Source organism: Lathyrus oleraceus, chromosome 1 (assembly GCF_024323335.1).
Source record: "Lathyrus oleraceus cultivar Zhongwan6 chromosome 1, CAAS_Psat_ZW6_1.0, whole genome shotgun sequence".
Classification (NCBI taxonomy): Eukaryota; Viridiplantae; Streptophyta; class Magnoliopsida; order Fabales; family Fabaceae; genus Lathyrus; species Lathyrus oleraceus.
In genome coordinates this window covers 444,344,480-444,365,174 of record NC_066579.1, presented here as the reverse complement: position 1 = coordinate 444,365,174, position 20,695 = coordinate 444,344,480, and the positions used below count along the sequence as shown (strand labels likewise).

The following is a 20,695-nucleotide window of genomic DNA, read 5'->3' as shown; positions in this document are numbered from 1 at the left end:
GATTCTTGCAGCATAACAGGTGCCTTCAGGTTGTGTAATTGTGAAGCTATGCACTCCTATATATAGCAATTGGCAAGGTAGAAGCATGAACAAATCATGTGCATGGATGAAGAGGGCCTCCATGCATGGGCCTGTCCAGGCGCATGGAGGGCCCAATTCTGATTGGAATTGCAAGCTGATACCAAATGGAATTAAAATGGACGTGCAGAAGTAATGTGATGAGCTCATGCAATGTGTTTGAATCAAGTTTCTAAAAGTGTACCAATACTTTCTCCTCTTCGAAAATGACATTTCCAAAAATGAAACGTAGCCTTATGGGTAATGGTTGGAAAGCTCTTGGCATGAGGATCAATTGTCATGTTGGGCAAAACTTCATTTGGAATTGGTAAATTGGTGAAAATTGATCATGAAGTGCTAGGTGCAAAACATGTGTATGTGAAAATTTCAAAAATGGCCAAACTTCAAGCCCTTCTGTTTCAATGATGCAAGCTCCAAATGACAAAACCTTCAACATAAAAGTTATAGATCTTTTCAAGATAATCAATTTGGACTTAAATGGTGCATCATTTGGATTTTGGATGAGAAAGTTATGGGCACTTGAAGTTGGACTTTTTCACATTTCAATGCCTTTGGTTCAAAGTGACCTATAATGTTTTGCATTATCACATGTATTTATTTTAGGATTATGAAAATGTGTCCAACATAAAAAATGAATTATACATCTTAAAATTTCCAATGCATTTGTTCCCACCTCAAAATCATGAAAAATCAATGAGTTATGTTCTTGGGAAGTTGACCTAAAATTAGGGTTTCAGTCAAAATAACCTATAATGTTTTGAAATTTATGATGACCTTCCAAACTTAAAATCAATTTTTGATGAACATTAAAGTTGTTTATATGGTCCTTAAGAACATTTTTGCTCTTGGGGTCATCTTCATTTGACAAACACATCAAACGTTAGGTCTCAGTGTACTTCAAAATAGTCAAATGAATTAACTGATCAACTTCTCAAGTCCATGCCTCAAATATTGATGAATGGATGATTGAGGAAACTCAAATAAGCTTAAATATGCATGTAATGATGAGTGAAAGAACTTCCCTTGATTGTATTTGATCATGGGTTGAGGTTGCTTCATGAGCAAGGCACAGTTGATGAATAGATGAATTAGGGTTTCCTTGGGAAACAAGCCTCAAGCCCTTTGGTTTGCTTTGATCAAATTGATGAATTGAGATACTTGGGAGGCATATTTGATTAATGATAGATTTGTGAACCATTGTCATGCTTGCGTTCACCTTCACCTGGCCATATTAATGAGCATAAGGTCTCTAGGAGCCCTGAACCTTGTGATTGCTCAAGCTACAAAACAAAAGATGTTAGTGACATATTTTTGTGCTTTTGGTTAGTAAACAAAATAAGAAAAGCAATAATATACAATTCAAGCATGCTTGGTGATCTCAAACCAACTCACAAGTGTTCCCACCCTAGGGTAAGGAGCCAAGATGCTATGATCCTTGAGGCAAATGCAAATGCAATATTATGATGCCATGAGGGATCTTAGGGTCAAAATTAGGGTCTTACATATGCCCCTATTTAAGGTCATTCTAGCCGGAGATATGAAGGTTAAAATCTTCGTCTTGACGAGGTAGAATGGGCTTAAATAATAACAAAGAGACGAATTTTGGTCCCTAAGAGACCTCATGATGTGAATGTATGTATGCAAAAGGTAATACTTTGTGGGGATATATGTCCACAAAGAATAAAAGAAATCAGGAGAAACTGTAAATCCATATGAGTAATACACTCAATGGGACAAAGACTCTGGGAACTTTACTGGGGAGTAAAGGGATAAAATACGTGAGCAGATCACGACTTAAAACTTGCCGAGAGACACGAGAGGAATTCCATGAAAATAAATCAATGGAAAGACTCGAGCTGACGCAAAGATGCATGTATTGGGGAATATGCCAATACATCGAAACTATCCACACAGGATACTTCGGATAAAAATCCGGACTCAGGCTGGGAAAATCCACCAAGGGATCCCGATGGGGAATGTCCAAAGAGGACTCAGCTGAGGGAACAACAAAATGAGATATTACCGGTTACTAGGTAATAAGCTCAAAGGGACATGTGACCAAAACACCGGTATGAAGGTGAGAAAAGCAACATGCTCGGGGAGGATGAATATCTAAGACTGGTATAAGGGTGAAAGATATCAATCATCCAAAATCTGAGGAAGACCTAAAAAGGTATATTTCAACTCAGGAAATCTGACTCCACGGGGGACAAAAAGTCGTAATAGGGAGCAGAAAGGAAGGAACACCAGGGATACCGGTTACTGGGTATATAATAGGTGACCAACCAGGCGTGAATTGGGGAATATTTCAAAACACTCATCATCCAAAAGGAGGACTGAAAAAGCAAACTCGATTACAGGATGGACATTCAATTCCATAAGGAAACACGAATCTTACTCGACTGGGAAGAACAAAGACTTCGACCAAAGAGCGCATGAGATATATCATCTATTACCATCAGAACATAGATAACATACTCGCATGGAAGATTATCCATAACCGGTTACTGGGTTAATAAAGGATAAATCGACCGAAAAGAAAGGACATCGGGATACCGACTACTAGGTATAAAATGATGACCAATCAAAAGGGGAGAACCAATCATTACCAAACAAGGGTAAATGAAAGATAACTCGTTGGGGATAAATTGCTTTATCAGAGCAATCATCCAAGAGACATATCACCAGTTACTGGGTGGTATACTAAAAAATGAAGGAATATCAATACCGAATATTGGATAAAGATAACCGACAAAGAGGGGATTACATCTACCGGATACTGGGTAGAAAACCACTGAAGAGAGTAACCGTCATCGGTTAGGATGAACAAAATAAGGTTAACTCTGCAAGGGGATAAAATGGGGTTTACAACTACCGGTATGAGGGTAGAAAGCCGCAAAAATAGGACTTACAACTATCGGTTACTGGGTAGAAAGCCATAGAAATAGGACTTACAGCTACCAGTTACTGGGTAGAAGGCCACAGAAATAGGACTTACAACTACCGGTTACTGGGTAGAAGGCCACAGACTCCGTCAGGGTAAAGATGGACAATTACTGGTTAGTGAGCAATCATTCATCTAAACTATGGGGAAGTGCAGGGAAAAAACAAGAGTAGTCAATCTAGGAACAAGCTAGAGAGACACAATGAAACAAGACTCAACCCTATGAGGATATAACTCAGGGGGGAAATTCCATCCCAGTACATATTTTGGGGGAAAACAGGAATAACAATCATCCACGAGGTCATAACTCAGTGGGGAATGTGGAAGAAAGGATAAACACTTTCTGCCTATGGGGCTGACTCTATATGGAGAGATCAGACACAAACATCTGCTTGGGGAAATATGTATCACCAAATAGCAGGAGACAACAAACAAAGATATATGGCAAAGAAATGCAACATGAATATCTGAATGTTGAGAATATGCATATATGTGTGTGGTTTATGTATGATTAATGCTGACAAACAGACATATCTGACACAAACATGTCCAAGAATCAATGGACAAACATTCAGTACTAATTCTCAAAAGAGAAAGCCAGACCCACTGGAGAACATCCAATCTGATGGGGGCAACAGATATTAGGAAACAAAAATCTCTGCAGGGAAAGGAGAACCAGTCACTCTACTGGGAAGGAATCAACACATCTTCCTCAGAAGTTCCAACGCCACTCTAAAATCAGGCAAAGTCTTGGCTGGGGAACTGAACATGGATACGATTCATCGTAGAAAGCCATTCCACTGGGGAAATTATCCAGGGGAGGGACAAAACTCTGTGGGGAACAACCATCAATCAAAAAGTTTCAAAACCAACGCATTTCCTTGCACTGACGGATAAATCATCTTTGCCGAGGAGAAGAGAACACCACTCCGTTGGGGATAGAAAATAAGCATTTTCAACACCCGCTCTACTCGGGAGGAAAATAACAAATAGGCTCTGATCAGACAACTTGACTGGGGAAACACTGCTGACGACCATACTGAGAAGTAAAAATGGGATCAACCCTGCTGAGGATGATCGAGGAGCAAATCTGCTAGAGATCAAAGTAGACAAGTCCATAGGGAAAAAGCTACAAGCCAAATGTTGAGAATTCCACTCATGTTGGGGATTTCCTGCTCACTTTGGCGGAGAGATTTCTAACTTGAAGTGAGGGAAAATTAACTTCTTCGAAAAGATTTAGCATATTCAATTTATCAATCTATAAGGGATTTTAGGTCAATCCACGCAAGGGATGACAACCATATAATTGATAACACAAGTGCTAAATCCAACCTCACTGGGGAGCTAGAAAACTGAGACCAAAATCCAGACCGTCTGGGGATTTGGTGGGGCTTAATTTTCTTCTGCGCTCGCGGAGGAGAAAACCTGAAAGATAATGAAGAGGATACAAGTATGCTGGGAATATGAACAAAATGTCTTACCCTTTTGGAGATCATACTATCCTTGGAAGAGCACTGAAGGCGTCCCAACTATCCTTTTTGTCATTGTGAATGTTCACTTTGTTTAAAAACAATTTATGAAAAATTTATTTATTTAAAACAATGATATTTATCAATTAAAACATGCAAAATATTTGTTGAATAGAAACGAATAAGAGTGCAAAGAATTGGATAAAGGCTCAAATTTATTTGATGGAATGGTAGTCTACAAATGGCAAGACTCCATGGATCTTTACAAATTTGAAATTGGTGATATATATTGGAAAAGGGATACATTGAACATAATGACCATTTCTCCACCAACTCTGAATCCAATGTATTTGAAGCTTCAGTTGACGATGACTAAGCGAGAATCTTTGACAGATGACAGTTGTAGAACAAAGTCTTGTCAGGATGCAGTTACTTGCCATATCCCTAATTTTGCCTAGATTGCCCCAGGGTGAGGTACTCAATATAGTGGGATACACATTCATTTTTTATGTCTCTAACTTTTGCCTGGATCGCCCTTTCGGGTTTTCAATCCACCGAGACGCTCATTTTTGCCTAAGCCGTCCTTTCAGGTTTTCAACTTAGCGAGCTATTCTATTTTTTCTTTTAGGCGAAGTATTTCTTGACTGCATCTGAATTCATAGGACGAGTGAAATCCTCCCCATCCATTGTTGTAAGTATCAAAGCACCGCCTGAAAAGGCTCTCTTAACAACATATGGACCTTCATAGTTTGGAGTCCACTTGCCTCTGGAATCGGGCGCGAAAGACAAGACTTTCTTGAGCATAAGGTCACCTTCTCGGAACACACGAGGCTTGACCTTCTTATCAAAAGCTTTCTTCATCCTTTGCTGATATAACTGACCATGACACATGGCAGTCAATCTCTTCTCTTCTATCAGGTTCAACTGGTCATAATGACTCTGGACCCATTCAGCATCATTCAACTTGGCTTCCATCAAGACTCTCATTGATGGTCTCCACCTCTACTGGGAGCACAACCTCCATGCCATATACATGAGAGAAAGGGGTTGTCCCTGTTGAAGCACGGACAGATGTACGATATCCATGCAAAGCAAATGGCAACATCTCATGTCAATCTTTGTATGTAACAACCATCTTCTGGATAATCTTCTTGATGTTCTTGTTAGCAGCTTCAACAGCCCCATTCATCTTGGGTTTATAAAGAGAAGAATCATGATGCGCAATCTTAACCTCACTACACAGCTCTTTCATCATTTTGTTGTTCAAGTTAGATCCATTATCAGTAATGATCTTGTCTAGCACACCATAACGGCATATGAGTTAATTCTTGATAAACTTCACAACCACCTGCTTGGTCACGTTAGCATACGACGCCGCTTCAACCCACTTGGTGAAGTAATCAATTGCTACGAGAATAAATCTGTTACCGTTGGACGCTTTCGGCTCTATCATGCCAATCATGTCAATTCCCCACATAGAGAAAGGTCATGGTGATGAAATCACATTCAGAAGTGTCGGGGAATATGAATCTTGTCCGCATAAATATGACACTTGTGGCATTTCTTCACATATTTGCAGCAGTCAGACTCCATTGTCATCCAATAGTAGCCTTCTCTCAACATCTTCCTAGCCATGGCATGTCCATTGGAATGAGTACCAAATGAACCCTCATGGACTTCAGTCATCAACAGGTCTGCTTCGTGTCTATCCACGCATCTGAGCAAAACCATGTCAAAATTCCTCTTATAAAGCACATCGCCATTGAGGTAGAAACTGCCAGATAATCTCCTTAAAGTCTTTCTATCTTTAACAGATGCCCCAGGCGGGTAAATCTGACTCTGAAGAAAACACTTGATATTATAATACCATGGCTTATCATCCTTCACCTCTTCTACTGCAAATACATGAGTTGGTCTATCCAAGCGCATCACAGTGATATTTGGGACTTCATTCTAGAGTCTCACCATAATCATCGAAGCAAGTGTAGCAAGTGCATCTGTCATCCGATTCTCATCTCGAGGAATATGATGGAAGTCAACCTTAGTAAAGAACGTTGAAATCCTCCTCGCATAATCTCTATATGGGATGAGGCCAGGCTGATTCGTCTCCCATTCACCCTTAATGTAATTAACAACAAGGGTCGAATCACCATAAACATCCAGATGCTTGATCCTAAGATCAATACACTCTTCCAATCCCATGATACAGGCCTCATACTCCGCCATATTATTCGTGCATCTGAAAGCTAGCCTTGCTGTAAAAGGAAAATGTGTGCCCTGAGGAGTAATAATCACTGCCCCAATACCATTTCCATATTGATTTACAGCGCCATCAAACGCCATGCTCCATCGCGAACTAGGCTCTGGCCCTTCATCGAGCGTAGGCTCATCGCAATCTTTCATTTTCAAATATAGAATCTCCTCGTTTGGGAAGTCGTATTGAACTGACTGATAATCCTCAATTGGTTGATGTGCCTAGTGGTCAGCCAAGATACTACCTTTAATAGCTTTCTGAGCTCGATACTCAATATCATACTCAGACAACAGCATCTGCCAACGGGCAATCCTCCCAGTTAAAGCAGGCTTCTCGAAGATATACTTAATTGGATCCTTTTTTGATATCAACCAAGTCTTATGATTCAACATATACTGGCGTAAGCGCTTAGCATCCCAAGCCAAAGCATAGTGATCGCTCGACTGGGTGAGTCGAGAATGGGATACAAACTGCAAGTGCACAGTTCTATCGCGTAGTTTTAAAAGATATCGATCCCACAGGGACTTATGAATCGATATACCGTTATCTAAAGTTACTACGTAAATCTAAGGTGAAGATGTTTGATTGTTTGGGGAAAAACTAAGAGCTAAACTAATGTCTAGATTAAATATTAATAAAACGGATATCGGTATGTAATTCGTCAAAACTAGGGAATCAAGTCTTTGTCGGTTTCTTGGTTTTAAAATGAATCGTTTCGGTTAACTTTATTGGTTAAAGGTTCTATCTCAAACTCTCGCTCTGTTGAATAAACCATGATTTTATATTAATGTTGCTGTCACTTATAATTAAGTCAAAAACCATATTTTGAAAACAATAAAGTTGCAGAAACTCTTTTTAAGAAAATACTGACTGTTTTAAACACCCTTATCTCAAACTCTCGCTCTGTTGACTTAGGTTATATAATTAAATCCAAATGCTTAACTCTCGTCCTCACATTCAATCTTTAAAAATACTTTTTGGAAAATGTCAGAATTTAATTAACTCTAAAACTTGCTCTCGCCCTGATCTAGAATTAATGCCTAACTTACACTGTCCAGTTAAAATCTCAAACTCTCGCTCTATTGATTTTAACTTCTCTATGTCTTTTACTTTTGTAAAAAATCTTGTTATTAAACCTGTAAGTTGAGACCATAAAAAGATTGATTTTGATTTTAAGTTTAGATAAACCGACTCAGTCTCGATCCCTTATTCTGCTTACCTTACATACCGATACCTAGGCAAATTAGCCAGACATGCTAAATAAACAAGAATTTATATCATGCATAAACAGACTCATTCCAGGCAGGCAATATGAATAAACAATAGAATAAAACATACAAAATTAAATAGCAATTAAAGAACCTGAATGCGTAATACAATGGTCTTGAACACTCCACCACAAGCCGGTAGGATTTGTTCTTGGATTCTTCAATTAAACCGTAAAATAAATCAAGGAAATAAAACTCGAATATAACGTAAGGTTAAATCCGGTATAAAGCTGCACAGTAGTTTCCAGTGTAGAAACTATTATGCGAAAAATATCTAAAAGCTAAAAAACGGGAAAGATAAATTGCAAGGGAAAAAGGGAAAGTAAAGCTTGCAAAAGAAATAAATAAAATGAACAATGCTGGAAAGGAAAAAAAAATAAGCAAAGGCGTGAAAGGAAAATTTGGCAGAGCTTTCGCAAAACTGAGCGTGCAAAAACTTGTGTCGACGGCAAAGAGAGGAGATGGCTATTTATAATAGCCTTGGTAACTGCCTTGCGTTTCCTACGAGTCTTCAGCATGGCTAAATACACGGCTTGAGAATAGGACACGAAATCCTCAACGTTACTTCCATTCTTCTGAGAGCGTAACTTGCGCCAAAAAGCTAGTGGACTGGTGTGACGCTCGTCACACCATGTGTGACGTCCGTCACAAGGCTACTTCGCGTGACGCTCGTCACAACCCTTGTGACGCCCGTCACAGGGGCAACTTGCGCTTCCTTTTGGGCTGGGCTTGGTCTTGGTTATTTGTTTTCTTTTTATTGCTTTTTACACCTCCTTTTCTTCCCTTTTTCACTTTTGCTTCAAAATGGGTACCTGATGTAAATAGAAAAGAAATACTGCATAATATCTGATAAAATGGGATAAATTAAAGTAAATGATAATATAATCTAATTAAATTAAGTCTTAAAATGTGATATAATTTCATGTTATCAAACTCCCCCATACTTAAATCTTTGCTTGTCCTCAAGCAAAATTCAGTATAGAACTTGTTAAAAGTTTTAGCCAGATGAAATTTCAAAGCACACCTCAATTCGTACTAGGTTGCGAATGGATTTTTGTTTAGGAGGATTTTGAGTTTAATCTTGACATCAACAACTACCGTTACAACTTAGATAACCCTACTTTTATGCCAATCAGTTATAAGTACCCTATGATAGCTATCCTGGTTCCTTTAGTCTTATTTTACCCGTTTTCATTCTAGCGAAATCACATTAAGCCCTTTATCTTTTCGCGCACATAGTGGAGTAACCGGTTAGTGATTATGATCCGCTTTTAGCTAGAAGTTCTGGTACATAAGTCGGATAACTTCATTATTCAGTCCATTGCAAATTGCGGGGGATCGGACCGTAGTCCGCCCTACCGAGTTCAGTACCAGATTCCTACTGAACCAACTCATAATGGATCTTTCGTATTGTGCTTTTGCATGATCTGCAACCTTTAGATTAAATGATCTGGTAAGGATCACCTAATTTAATTAGTGCATTTCTTGATATCTTTATATATTTTAGGTTACTTTGGGGATCATTCACTTATATTCATCGGCTCTCCACGTAGTTTGCTATTAAGACGGTGCTGACTTCTGTATAAACTACTTGGGGTTGCCATAGAACTAAAAGTTCGAGGAATTGGTATAATAGGTACTTATCCTGATCTAACATATTGAGGTTCTCAGAGCGTTGTTACGGTAATGGTTTTGTTTTGATCTCACTCAAGTTTTATAAAGTAAGCAACCTTTATACTTATTGGGTGTGTTAAAATTTTTGTTATGGCTCAGGAAATTGAGGGGAATAGATAATAGAAAATTTTCACACTTAGGAACTTAACTTAAAATAAATATATATTATAATAATAATTTTTGTTTTTTTTTTTTTTTTTTTTTTTTTCATAATAAGAAGGGGAAATAACAATGAAAGGGAAAATAACATACTTGAAAAAAAACTGAGAATGGAAAGAATATTGTTTCCCCCCCATACTTAAACTAAACATTGTCCTCAATGTTTTAAGGAAGTGAAATACAAGATGGAAAGGAAAAAAAAAGAAAATAACAGCTAAGGCTGCCTTCCGCCTCTGGTTCTTGGACCTGGTGATCTTTGACGTATGTCTAAGTTGTCGAACCTGTTGAACAATTCAGTAAACCGCTGGTCGGTTATGGCATTCCGAGCGTCCTGTTGCTGTTGCATTTGACGCATCATCTGCATCATCTCTGTATTCTGTGCCTGCATACCATCGATAGCATCCATAATGTCATCGTTGGTCGCAGGCCTTCGTCGTCGACGACGTTGGGAGGATGGGCCGGCTGCATTACTGGAAGGGTTTAGCGGGACTGATTGTTGTGTTGGCGGATGATCACCTTGTTCCATTTCTTCAAACTCATCTGTTTGCTGGTTTGTTTGTGAAGGCTCGGTGGTTTCAGGAGCGCTAAGATCGTAGAGGTGGCGGTCGGGGTTTGTGACATCAGTTAGGGTGGTATTGGGTAGCACAACACTCGGGACTGCTTGGTTGTTCACCATAAGATAATAGCCTCCGCCTACTCTGTTTTTAATCAGGCGGCTGGAGCGGCAATAGCTGATATCCATAGACAGGGGAGGTAGGGATTCTAAAGTTTGGAGTTTATCCCCTAGGTTCAGGCCAAGTGCTATGGAGGTTATTAATCCACCAATTATAAAGGGTTGCCGGCCTCTAGCACATAAGGTGCGGATATGATGAAAGAGAAAAGAGGCGGCGTTTACCTTAGTATCCGGTTCGAAAACGCACTGGAGGAAAAATAACTCCTTCGAGTTAACCTTACTGTTGTTTGGTCTTCCAAAAAGTGTGTTTTGCAGGATACGGAGAAAATAACGGATGGTGGGGTTATGGATGTGGGAGAGAAGGAGTTCTTCCCAGTTGTAGGTATTTATACCGGAAATTTTCTTAAAAAGATCGAAAACTAGAACTGTGTTCCAGTTTGAGGTTGGAGGGATTCTGGCATGCAGCAGACCTTCTGTGGGAAATTGTAGCATGGCACTCAATTGGCGTTGGGTTAGAGAGTACTCGGTGTTAAACATACGGAAGGTTGCCGTACCGGTTAGAAATTCACCTTCACCGGCGGGAGTGGTGTAGTCGTAAGAACTTAGGAATTCTAAGGTTAGGGAAGGGTAGGTGGGTTGGTTATGGGTGCAAAGGAAGGTTAAATCGGCTTTACGGAGCATCCACTCGATACCTTGGAGTAAGCCCAATTGTTGTAAACAAGTTAAATCGGGGTACCTGGTGGGAGCGACGCCTCGCTGTTGGAAACGCTCGAATTGCTCTTGCTGATAGTTGTCATCTCCGGATCGGAAGATGATATTTCCGAAATTTTGATTTCCCGCCATTGTGATGAATTTTTGAAGGGATGATTTGGAAAGGAAAAGAAGTGTGTTTGATATGAGAGAATTGTTTTGTGGTGAATGAAGGAGGTTTTGGTAGGTATTTATAGGAGAAGGGTTGGAAGGTAGAAAGAAAAAGTGGTTGAAAAGTAATTAAGTGTGGTAAATGAAAAATGAATGGGGAATGTAAAAAAAAAAAAATCAAAGTGTAACGTTCGTCTCCAACGGCTCCTTAACGTTCACTTGTCTGAAGGGCGTTACGCTCGTCACAGGGGTGTGACGTTCGTAACAGGCGTTTTGCGTGCCGTTCGTCATGGAGTGTGTGACGCTCGTCACACCTCCTTTTTGGCAAGGCTTCAGTGGCGCTTCACAGAATTACTTTGGCGTATTTTAATGTTTTATTTTGCTTATGATCAGTTTAGTCTGCAGTTTTAATGCAATGTGCACGCTTACTTGCTTTGTATAATGATAATAGTAGGTAACAACAGTAGAACATAATAGCCATTGCATAATAAAATTAATTAAACAGCTTCAATAAAATTGATCATAAAGTATTATAGGGAAGGAAAATAATGAAATGAAACAGAAATAAACATGAATTCAAACAACATTAATGAAAAAAAATCTAGCCTAAAACTAAATAACTTAGAAAGAAATATAACTAAATTCCATCTATCTTCGGATCTCTGGCCGGAGGAGCAAAAGAGTTAACATGATGCCGTAACATACGTAACTGACTTGCCGTTCTGCTCATGCATTCTAGGATTTCAAGTCTCAAGTTATGGAAATCTTCCCTGAGGGCGTCTTGCTCTGACATCAAGGCTTCAATGACTGTTTTAATATCTGTTCCTGGCATATGATGTCGGAGATCAGGCATGACTGATTCTTCGGTCAGGACAGGCTGAGGAGGAGGATCAATATCATAGTAGCCGTAAGGTGTCTGAGGGTCAGACTCAGCAAGAGAGATATGGTCAACATAGTGCTCATAGTCGTCACAAATCTCATAGTCCTGGATGGATTCAGTGGATCCAGCCGGAGTTGGGGTTTCATTCAGGTTATAGAGCCAGTTCCTTTGATTATGAACACTAGTTCTAGGATCGGGCATGGTGAATAGGCAGAGAACCTGGTTATCAATAATAAGCTCGAACTCATCAGACCCTATGTTTGCTATAAACATAGTGTTGAAGAGGAAGGGTATACTCATAGTAGTAATGCCACAAAAAGGGTTAAGGTCAAGCATAGGCTGACGTAGTCCAATAGCATTACCTATCATAGTGATCAAACCGCCTATTCTAATGGGTGCTCGCTCATCCTGGATAAGGTGGTCCAAATTAGCTAACATAAAAGTAGCACCGTTTACTGGACGGTTCTGGGAAGCACAAAATATGATGAAGAGTTCATCACGTGAAACTGAAGTACTATTTGGCTTCTTCCCAAATAAAGTGTGGGTCAGGATCTTATGGAAATAGCGAAAAGCCGGGTTATGTATGTTTCCAGAGAGAAACTCATGTTCTTCGGGCTCATCATTTCCAGTCAGCTTACCCCAAAAGTGTTCTAGCTCTCTATATTCAAAAAGTTCTTCCTGGCTTACAGTGAATGTATCAAAGGAGGTAGGAAAACCCAAAAGGTTGGTGAAGTCTCTAATATTAAATTGGTACTCCATATTGAACATTCTGAACTGGATAAAACCTCTGCTAATTCCTTTTCCATGGCTAGGTAGATAGATTAATGAACTAAGGAATTCTAGTGTGAGTCTCCGGTAGGTGGTGAAATGTCTCAGGATAGGGGAGGTCTCCCATCCTATCTGATTCAGCAAAAACAGGACACTCTGTCTCAGTCCAAGGGCAGTCATAGCCCAATCATCAGCATATAAACTAGGTAGCATCTCTCTAGCGGCTAGTTCTTCAGACTTTCGTTTCTGAGCCATTCCTCTGAACTTGATACCCATACGATCAAAATGTCCCATCTGGTTAGTGTTAACTAGAGAAAAGAAACATGAGTTTAAGTCAGGATTTGGCCAAATGCCGAAAGAAGAAAAGAATTATTATTATTATATATAGATATATTTTTTTCTTTTTGAATAAATCAATAATGAATACTAAATAGAAATTAAAAGAATAATTAAGAGAAAAATAGAGAAATGATAATAATAATAGAATAATAAAATAACAGATTAATTTGTGGGTTGTCTCCCACTAAGCGCTTTGTTTAAATGTCGCAAGCTCGACAAAGAAACTGTTAAATATAGTCTATGAGTCCTGGGGGCGTTTCGTCTAAGTGTAGAATTAGCGAATCCTCGTTGGTTTCCGCATAGTGATAATGTTTCAGACGTTGCCCGTTTACGGTGAACGGTTCTGTAGATTGTCCTTTTATTTCTACCGCTCCACTGGGAAAGATTTTAGTGATATGAAAAGGTCCTGACCATCTGGATCGTAGTTTCCCGGGAATAACTTTAGTCTAGAGTTAAATAAAAGTACTGCGTCGCCTTGCTTGAAGACTTTCCTTGATATACGCTTGTCATGCCATTGTTTTGTTCTTTCTTTATAGATTTTGGCATTTTCATAGGCGTCTCTTCTGAGTTCCTCTAATTCGTTTATGTCAAGGATTCTCTTTTCACCGGCGGCTTTATAATTCAAATTTAAATTTCTAATAGCCCAATAGGCTTTATGTTCTAATTCTACCGGGAGGTGACAGGATTTTCCATAAATGAGCTTAAATGGGGTCGTCCCTATGGGAGTTTTATAAGCAGTTCGGTATGCCCATAAAGCTTCTGGTAATTTCAATGACCAATCTTTCCTTGAAGTGGCGACCGTTTTTTCTAGTATTTGCTTGATTTCTCTGTTAGATACTTCCACTTGTCCACTGGTTTGAGGGTGGTAAGGTGTTGCTATCCTATGTCTCACTCCATATTTAAGTAGTAGTTTTTCGAGTACCTTGGATATAAAGTGTGATCCACCATCACTGACTACTATTCTTGGGATGCCAAATCTCGGAAATATTATATTTTTAAAGAGTCTAGTTACTACTCGGGTGTCATTTGTTGGAGAAGCTATAGCTTCGATCCATTTTGATACGTAGTCAACTGCCACGAGTATGTATTTGTTACCGAAAGAGGATGGAAAGGGTCCCATGAAGTCTATCCCCCACACGTCAAAAATCTCTACTTCCAAAATACCTTTTTGTGGCATCTCGTCACGTCTAGATATGTTTCCCGTGCGTTGACATCTGTCACACTCCTTAATAGCCGCATGTACGTCCTTCCACATAGTTGGCCAATAAAAGCCAGCTTGTAGGATTTTAGAGCAGGTCTTGGATGTACTTGTGTGTCCACCATAAGGCGCAGAGTGACAGTGTTGGATTATATTTTCTACCTCTTCTTCGGGTATACATCGACGGAAAATACCATCGGGGCCTCTTTTGAAAAGTAAGGGATCATCCCAGTAATAGTGTTTTATGTCGTGGAAGAATCGTTTCTTCTGCTGGTAAGATAAAGTAGGTGGAACTATTCCGGCAGCTAAATAATTGACTAGATCAGCGTACCATGGTATGACAGATATAGCTAAGGTGGTTTCTACTTGCATGTCGGAGTTGTTCTCTTCCAAAGTAGCTATGAGTTTATCATACGAGAAATCATCATTAATGGATGTTCTTTCTGGTTCAAGGTTATCAAGTCTAGAGAGGTGGTCTGCTACTACGTTTTCAGTTCCTTTCTTGTCCTTGATTTCTAAGTCGAATTCTTGTAGTAACAAGATCCATCTTAGGAGTCTAGGTTTAGCATCCTTTTTTGTTAAAAGGTACCTGATAGCAGCGTGATCAGTGTAAACTATTATTTTGGCTCCTACCAAGTAAGAACGAAATTTATCTAGCGCAAATACCACTGCTAGGAGTTCTTTCTCGGTTGTGGCATAATTCATCTGTGCTTCATCCAGGGTTCTGCTAGCGTAATATATAACGTGAAGCTTTTTATCCTTTCTTTGTCCTAAAACAGCACCTACAGCATAATCACTGGCATCGCACATTATTTTGAATGGTTCATTCCAGTCTGGTGTCTGCATAATGGGTGCGGAGATCAATGCTTGTTTAAGAGTTTGAAATGCTTTTAAACAGTTATCGTCGAATATGAATTCAGCATCTTTCATCAACAGTCCGGTTAAGGGTTTGGTTATCTTAGAGAAGTCTTTGATGAATCGTCGGTAAAAACCGGCGTGTCCTAGAAAGCTTCGTACTTCTCTCACGGTTCTTGGGGGTTGAAGATTTTCGATTACCTCTATTTTGGCTTTGTCTACTTCAATTCCTCTGTTCGAGATGATGTGTCCTAGAACAATTCCTTCTTGTACCATAAAGTGGCACTTTTCCCAATTAAGTACTAAGTTTACTTTTACACATCGCTCCAGAACTCTTTCCAGGTTTTCAAGGCATTCTTCGAAACTTTGTCCGTATACAGAAAAGTCATCCATAAATACTTCCATGATGTTTTCGAGAAAGTCGGCGAATATTGCCATCATGCATCTTTGAAAAGTTGCAGGGGCATTACACAGACCAAACGGCATTCGTCTATACGCGAAGGTACCAAAAGGGCATGTGAATGTTGTCTTTTCTTGGTCATCAGGGTGAATTGGTATTTGAAAGAAGCCTGAATAACCGTCTAAATAACAGAAATGTGAATGTTTAGCTAATCGTTCTAACATTTGGTCAATGAATGGTAAAGGGAAATGATCTTTTCGGGTTGCTTTGTTTAGTTTCCTATAATCAATGCACATTCTCCATCCCGATTCGATTCGTTTAGTTATAGTTTCTCCTTTTTCGTTTTCAATAACGGTTATGCCTCCTTTTTTGGGTACAACGTGTACAGGACTAACCCATTTGCTGTCAGATATAGGATATATAATACCTGCTTCTAATAACTTGGTTATTTCTTTCTTTACTACCTCACTTAGGATCGGATTTAGTCTTCTCTGGTGTTCCCTAGAGGTTTTACAGTCTTCTTCTAACATGATGCGGTGCATACAAATAGAAGGGCTTATTCCTTTAAGATCGGTGATGTGGTATCCTAGTGCAGTTGGATATTTTCTTAAGATATGTAGGAGTTTTTCTGTTTCGAGTCTTCCTAGATCTGCATTAACTATCACAGGTCGTTCAAGTTCTAAGTCTAGGAATTCATATCTCAGATTTTTGGGAAGTGTTTTCAAATCAGGGGTTGGTTTGTTAAGACACTGCGTAGGATCTGGTGTTATTGCTAGGCATTGTTTAGATTTGTCCTCTAAAAGATAGTCTGATGGTTTGACTTCTCCTGACTCTGCTTCTTTTATGCATTCATCGATGATATCCATGAAGTAACATGTATCTTCTATTGCAGGTGCTTTCAAGAATTGGGAAAGAATGAATTCAATTTTTTCTTCACCTACTTCGAAGGTGAGTCGTCCTCGTTTTACGTCTATGATTGCACCGGCAGTTGCTAAGAATGGTCTTCCTAGTATAATAGGTGTCGTATCATCTTCTCTAATGTCCATAATTGTGAAGTCAGTGGGAATGTAAAACTGACCTATGCGTACGGGAACGTTTTCAAGGATTCCTACAGGATATTTGATGGAACGATCTGCTAATTGCACAGACATTTTGGTCGGTCTTAATTCTCCCATCTCTAGTTTCTTACATATGGATAAGGGCATAACGCTAATTCCGGCTCCTAAATCGCATAAGGCTTTGTCGATGACAAATTTTCCTATGTGACAGGGTATAGAGAAGCTACCCGGATCCTTGAGTTTAGGGGGCATGTTTTGGATTATAGCGCTACATTCGGCAGGGAGTGTAACGGTTTCGCTATCCTCAAGTTTCCTCTTATTAGAAAGAATTTCTTTTAAGAATTTAGCATATGAGGGCATCTGCGTAATAGCTTCGGTAAACGGAATTGTAACGTTTAATTGTTTAAGGAGATCAACAAATTTTCTAAATTGGCCTACATCTTTGGTTTTAACAAGCCTTTGAGGGTAAGGTATAGGTGGTTTGTAAGGTGGTGGAGGTACATAAGGTTCCTTCTTTTTTAGGGTTTCCTTATTACTCTCTTCCTTTTCCTTAGGTTCACTTTCCTCAATGGATTTCTCAGGGTTTTGGTTTTCTATCCTTGGGTCAGACGGTCCTTCCACTTCCGTTCCACTTCTCAATATAATTGCATGAGCTTGGCTTCTCGGATTGGGTTGGGGCTGTCCAGGGAATGTACCAGTTGGTGCAGCAGTAGGTGCTTGTTGTTGAGCTACTTGAGATATTTGCGTTTCCAGCATTTTGTTATGGGTAGCCAGGGCATCTACTTTGCTTGCTAGTTGTTTAAGTTGTTCGCCAGTGTGTATGTTCTGGTTTAAGAAATCTTTATTGGTTTGTTGTTGGGAAGCTATAAAGTTTTCCATCATGATTTCCAAGTTGGATTTTCTAGGGGTATTATTGTTAGGATTCGGTTTCTGATATCCTGGAGGTATAGATGGGGCTTGATTTGGAGACTGTCCAGGTGCGTATAAAGCATTATTACTCTTATATGAGAAGTTTGGATGGTTCTTCCAATTTGGGTTATAGGTATTCGAATAGGGGCTTCCTTGAGCATAGTTTACTTGCTCTGTTTGGATTCCAGTCAAGAGTTGACATTCCGCAGGAGTGTGGCCTTGGATTCCACAGACCTCGCAATTCTGAGTTATAGCAACCACGACTGCTGGAGGCGATACGTTTAAACTTTCAATCTTCTGGACCAAAGCATCCACTTTTGCATTGACGTGATCAAGGTTACTTATCTCGTACATGCCAGTTTTCGGTTGAGGTTTTTCCACTGTTGTTCGTTCGGTTCCCCACTGATAGTGGTTTTGGGCCATGCTCTCGATAAGCTGGTAAGCATCAGCATAAGGTTTGTTCATTAGTGCACCACCTGCAGCGGCGTCTATTGTTAACCTTGTATTGTATAAGAGACCATTATAAAATGTGTGAATTACTAACCAGTCTTCCAAACCATGGTGTGGGCAAAGTCTCATCATGTCTTTGTATCTTTCCCATGCTTCGAAAAGAGACTCGTTGTCTTTCTGTTTAAATCCGTTTATCTGGGCTCTTAACATAGCTGTTTTGCTTGGCGGAAAATATCGGGCAAGAAAAACTTTCTTCAACTCGTTCCATGTGGTGACTGAGTTGGAAGGAAGAGATTGAAGCCATCTTCTAGCGCTATCTCTTAATGAGAAAGGAAAAAGACGAAGTCGAATTGCCTCTGAAGTGACACCATTAGCTTTAACAGTATCAGCGTATTGGACAAATACGGATAAATGAAGGTTTGGATCTTCGGTAAGATTTCCAGAGAATTGGTTCTGTTGCACAGCCTGCAACAACGAAGGTTTAAGTTCAAAGTTGTTTGCTTCGATTGCGGGCGGAGCAATACTTGAATGCGGTTCATCTTGCGATGGAGCGGCGTAATCTCTAAGAGCACGAGCTGGTTCTGCCATCTCGGTTAAAGAAGGAAAATCTTTGAGATCAGGAAGGTCTATAGGAGGGAGATTGTTTTCAGCACGATATTCCCGAATTCGTCGTAAGACTCGGAGATATAGTTCGATGTCGTTGATTCGTAAATAGAGCGGTTCGCCTTGAGAGCGAGTGCGTGGCATACAAATCAACGAAAGAAAGAAAATAGAAGAAAAAGAAACCTTAGTCTCTACAGCGTAACGGAAGAGTTACGATATCGATTGAATAAAAGTCCCCGGCAACGGCGCCAAAAACTTGATCGCTCGACTGGGTGAGTCGAGAATGGGATACAAACTGCAAGTGCACAGTTCTATCGCGTAGTTTTAAAAGATATCGATCCCACAGGGACTTATGAATCGATATACCGTTATCTAAAGTTACTACGTAAATCTAAGGTGAAGATGTTTGATTGTTTGGGGAAAAACTAAGAGCTAAACTAATGTCTAGATTAAATATTAATAAAACGGATATCGGTATGTAATTCGTCAAAACTAGGGAATCAAGTCTTTGTCGGTTTCTTGGTTTTAAAATGAATCGTTTCGGTTAACTTTATTGGTTAAAGGTTCTATCTCAAACTCTCGCTCTGTTGAATAAACCATGATTTTATATTAATGTTGCTGTCACTTATAATTAAGTCAAAAACCATATTTTGAAAACAATAAAGTTGCAGAAACTCTTTTTAAGAAAATACTGACTGTTTTAAACACCCTTATCTCAAACTCTCGCTCTGTTGACTTAGGTTATATAATTAAATCCAAATGCTTAACTCTCGTCCTCACATTCAATCTTTAAAAATACTTTTTGGAAAAGGTCAGAATTTAATTAACTCTAAAACTTGCTCTCGCCCTGATCTAGAATTAATGCCTAACTTACACTGTCCAGTTAAAATCTCAAACTCTCGCTCTATTGATTTTAACTTCTCTATGTCTTTTACTTTTGTAAAAAATCTTGTTATTAAACCTGTAAGTTGAGACCATAAAAAGATTGATTTTGATTTTAAGTTTAGATAAACCGACTCAGTCTCGATCCCTTATTCTGCTTACCTTACATACCGATACCTAGGCAAATTAGCCAGACATGCTAAATAAACAAGAATTTATATCATGCATAAACAGACTCATTCCAGGCAGGCAATATGAATAAACAATAGAATAAAACATACAAAATTAAATAGCAATTAAAGAACCTGAATGCGTAATACAATGGTCTTGAACACTCCACCACAAGCCGGTAGGATTTGTTCTTGGATTCTTCAATTAAACCGTAAAATAAATCAAGGAAATAAAACTCGAATATAACGTAAGGTTAAATCCGGTATAAAGCTGCACAGTAGTTTCCGGTGTAGAAACTATTATGCGAAAAATATCTAAAAGCTAAAAAACGGGAAAGATAAATTGCAAGGGAAAAAGGGAAAGTAAAGCTTGCAAAAGAAATAAATAAAATGAACAATGCTGGAAAGGAAAAAAAAAATAAGCAAAGGCGTGAAAGGAAAATTTGGCAGAGCTTTCGCAAAACTGAGCGTGCAAAAACTTGTGTCGACGGCAAAGAGAGGAGATGGCTATTTATAATAGCCTTGGTAACTGCCTTGCGTTTCCTACGAGTCTTCAGCATGGCTAAATACACGGCTTGAGAATAGGACACGAAATCCTCAACGTTACTTCCATTCTTCTGAGAGCGTAACTTGCGCCAAAAAGCTAGTGGACTGGTGTGACGCTCGTCACACCATGTGTGACGTCCGTCACAAGGCTACTTCGCGTGACGCTCGTCACAACCCTTGTGACGCCCGTCACAGGGGCAACTTGCGCTTCCTTTTGGGCTGGGCTTGGTCTTGGTTATTTGTTTTCTTTTTATTGC

The 20,695-nt window shown here is 39.4% G+C and overlaps 1 pseudogene; it reads left to right on the top strand.

Annotated features, from left to right (window-relative positions):
* Positions 1-18,340: 18,340 nt before the first annotated feature.
* On the top strand, positions 18,341-18,440 carry LOC127116494 (uncharacterized; annotated as a pseudogene).
* Positions 18,441-20,695: the final 2,255 nt, after the last annotated feature.